The sequence below is a fragment of the Mandrillus leucophaeus genome, unplaced genomic scaffold (assembly GCF_000951045.1).
Source record: "Mandrillus leucophaeus isolate KB7577 unplaced genomic scaffold, Mleu.le_1.0 Scaffold227, whole genome shotgun sequence".
Taxonomy (NCBI): domain Eukaryota; kingdom Metazoa; phylum Chordata; class Mammalia; order Primates; family Cercopithecidae; genus Mandrillus; species Mandrillus leucophaeus.
The window spans coordinates 1,558,046-1,561,942 of NW_012102332.1; the positions used below are offsets into that span (position 1 = coordinate 1,558,046).

Below are 3,897 nucleotides of genomic sequence, written 5' to 3' on the forward strand. Positions count from 1 at the left end.
CACAGGAGGGAGGAGACCCAGGCCCGATGGCAGAGGATGGACAGGCAGAGAGTGACGCACAGGACGGAGGAGACCCAGGCCCGATCAGCAACACTGGCAGCTCAGTCGCCTGGTGCCATCAGTCATCTCTGAGTGCCTGGGCTCAGGAGCAAGGAGAGAGGATGAGGCCACCAGGATGATCCAGCCTGGAGATCTGCAGGGTACAGGCTGGAAAAACATCAGAGATGTGCATCAAAAAGGTTCTCCAAGAGGGGCCAATAGGGTGGGAAGAATGAATGCCGTGGACAGGCAACGCTGGCACATGAAGGAGTGAGAACTGGCGGCCGCAACATGCTGTTTCCATAAGATGTTGTGGGTGGGAGACAGCACGCTCCCCGTTTCCATCTGGGCACTGGTTGCACGAGCTTATGTGCAAGTGAGCATTCATCAGGCGGCACACTCCTGTGCCCGCGTCTGCCTCCTTACTGCAGGTGTGCTGTACCTCAGCAAACCACACGCCCTCAGGGGAGGAGACGCAAGAAGGAAGTGAAGCCGGCAGAGGAGCCAGGGATCAGAGATGGCAGGTGGAAGCTGAGCGGCCACATGTTGTGTGTGTCCAAAGTGCCTTCCCCAGGCACATTTGCCATGGTGGGGCTGAGGTGACCACCGTGGTAGAGACTCTGACCCAGAAGGAAACTCTAACACGTGCCAGCAACGAGGACAATAATAAGGAGAATGTGTTTGTCATTGCATTCAAACACACGGAAAACAGCCGAGGAAGGTGTGCAGAATATTTAGACATCTGAGCTACGACGATTCACCTAGTTTCCCTAAGCCTCAGTTTCTTCCCTTGTAAAAAGAGCTTCATAAGTGCCCCTGCACTGGGATCGGTGTGAGGATGAAGTGAGAGGATACACGGACACTGCCTGACACAGTGCCTAAAATACAACAACGTCCCCGTAAACTACTGTGAACCCCGAAAATCTGAGACAGGTTTCAGTTAATTTAGGAAGTTTATTTGCCAAGGTTCAGGCTGCACGTCTGTGACACAGCCTCATGAGGTCCTGATGACGTGTATCCAAGGTGGTCAGAGCAGTTTGATTTTATACATTCTAGGGAGACATGAGACACCAATCAACACATGTAAGATGAGCACTGGTTCGGTCTGGAAAGACCAAACAACTCAGAGCAAAGGCAGGAACTGGAAGTGGGGTGAGGCTTCCAGGTCATAGGTAGATAAGAGACAAATGGCTGCATTCTTTTGAGTTTCTAACTAGCCTTTCCAAAGGAGGCGATCAGATATACATTTATCTCAGTGAGCAGAGGGGCAACTCTGAATAGAATGGGAGGCGGGTTGGCCCAAAGCAGTTCCCAGCTTGCCTTTTTCCCTTTAGCTTAGGGATTTAGGGGTCCCAAGTTTTCTTTTCCTTTCACACTATCTATTATTATTTTCATGATCACTGTTAGTAATTCTTAAAGGTGCATGGCAAATCACTCAGGACTGTCTCAGTGAACAGGAGGAGTTCAAGGAATAGGAGTGAAAGACAAATCTGAAGTCTGTGGAGAACACCAAGTTCTCACAGGACACACCAAAAACAGAGAAACACAACCATCCCCTGCCTCAAGGGAAGATAAAGCACATCCCAAAAAGCCACATGCAAAAAAAAAAAAATTGCAAAGCCACATAGCAGTCAGGCACAAAAAACAAGGTGCCAGGTAAATACATCCGTGCTGAGGGCACGCAGACAAGAAGGCAAGAGGGGTTCATGGGCAGCTCCTGGAGGACCTGGGGGGTCTGAGCTTGAAGCAGGAGGCAGGAGAGAGCAAGGAGAGAGCCTTCCTCACAAGGACCAGCGAGCTTTGCTAACCATCGAGGCCTTGGAACTAGGCAGGAACACACACGGTAGACTTGGGCTGGTGACTGAAGAGGTCAGAAAAATCTGAGAATCGGCAGAAACACCAATTATTCGAAGTTACCATTTCCAGCCAGCAAAGTTAACTTTGGGTCTGGAGGGTCCTCAGAAGCCTCTCTAAGAACTGAGCAGGAAACAGAGCAACAGATATGATGGTGACGGAGAATTTTTCCCTGCAGCTGTGTGTGGGATGTGCTACATCCCAGAAGAGAGAGGAGAGAAAACCCACACGATGTAATAAGACTTGCACAAAAATGCCACATTATGACAATAAGTCCTTAAGCACCAAGGCAGGAACGAGAAGGACATGACTTAGCATTTGGTAATTATGTTGAACAAATTATGAAATAATAACTATTTATAAACTGATTCTCTTACTAGCCCTGAGCACAGAGAATATGTTTTCAGATAAAAATAATAGATGGTGAAATGCTAGAAAATGTTGTTAAGGTGCATGGGGTTGGTTGCCTTGTGCTGTGTAATATACTAATGACAGGCAGATTACCCTGATGCATCCAATCCTGAATCATCAGTAGTCTTGTGTGCAAAATCCATTCTTTTGTTAGTAAACTATTAAAAACATCCATGGTCTCGCATTTATGGGCCTTCTTTATTGCAACGCATTTATAATGTATAGAATGTGACCTCAACATTCCATAGATTGCTCTAAAATTTCCAAACTTGCTACATCTTCCAAACACCAAAAGCAAAATACACAGAGAACAAGCCACGGTGAGAACACACACTGTTGTGAACTCAGGGCTGGTTTGCAATTAGAATGGAAAGCTGAGCCATGCAGGAATTCGCCACACCTTCTAAAGCAAGTGCATCCAACTCAAACTATACATGAGTTGATCAATATCCTGACTCAAGGGAAAGAAACAGAAAAGTCTCATCTTCAAAATGTAAGACTGTATTGATTTTTTTTCTCCTAAAGGCCCAGAGAGTACAAACTGCAAAACAGTTCTCAGCAACTGAATGCTACATGCTGATCCTCTTCCCACTGAACGTGGTTCTGTGTGTGACGGGTGTGCGCTAGGAGTGGAGGTGGAAGCACATCCAACAAAGAGGTAGGATAATGCTACCAATGTGGCTGATGATGCTGCCTTCATATTGATAGAGAACCACAGGCTCCTAAAACCCCTATCTCAGCCCTTTTGTGTCATACCACAGCACATCCAAGTCGCTCAGAGGTAAGAGCTCCCCTCTGTATTTCACCACCCAGTACCTAACCCATCCTCACAACTGCCAGGAAGAAATGATGTCACCGGGGGTTTGAGCAATGTGTGCAAGTTCCCCAAACAGGTCAAACCCATAAACCATCTTCACCAGCTTCTCACAGCCTGCCTCACATCAACTTGCGAATCCCACTTACATCTCCTTAGAGGCCTCCTGTGGGTTCTCACTGCCATCAGCAAGTCTCTTCTATTTCTTTAAGAATCATCCAATTATTTTTATCACCAACTCCCTTTCTCTTTCACAGTCCATCCAGCTCACATGGCATATATCCAGTGATAGCTCAGCTCTGAGGACCTCCACCAAATGACAATCCAGCTCTGATGACATCCACCCAACCACAGCCCAGCTCTGAGGACCTCCACCAAATGACAGCCCAGCTCTGAAGACCTCCACCCAATGACAGCCCAGCTCTGGGGACATCCACCCAATGACAGCCCAGCTCTGAAGACCTCCACCCAATGACAGCCCAGCTCTGGGGACATCCACCCTATGACAGCCCAGCTCTGAAGACCTCCACCCAATGACAGCCCAGCTCTGCGGACATCCACCCAATGACAGACAGCCCAGCTCTTGAGCCCTCCACCCAATGACAGTCCAGCTCTGGGGACCTCCACCTGATGACAGCCCGGCTCTGGGGACTTCCACCCTATGACAGCCCAGCTCTGGGGACATCCACCCTATGACAGCCCAGCTCTGGGGACATCCACCCTATGACAGCCCAGCTCTAATGACATTGCTCTCCAGCTCTGAAGCTCCCAGGGACTGG

The 3,897-nt window shown here is 48.6% G+C and overlaps 1 protein-coding gene across 1 annotated transcript in view; it reads right to left on the bottom strand.

Moving 5' to 3' along the window:
- The window catches only part of GABRB3 (gamma-aminobutyric acid (GABA) A receptor, beta 3), a 179,444-nt gene extending 176,025 nt beyond the window's left edge, over positions 1-3,419 (bottom strand). The window contains exon 1 of the mRNA XM_011981481.1: positions 3,268-3,419. The gene's annotated coding sequence lies outside the window, so the exon portion shown is untranslated. The remainder of the gene's footprint in view (positions 1-3,267) is intronic.
- Between the last annotated feature and the right edge of the window lie 478 nt (positions 3,420-3,897).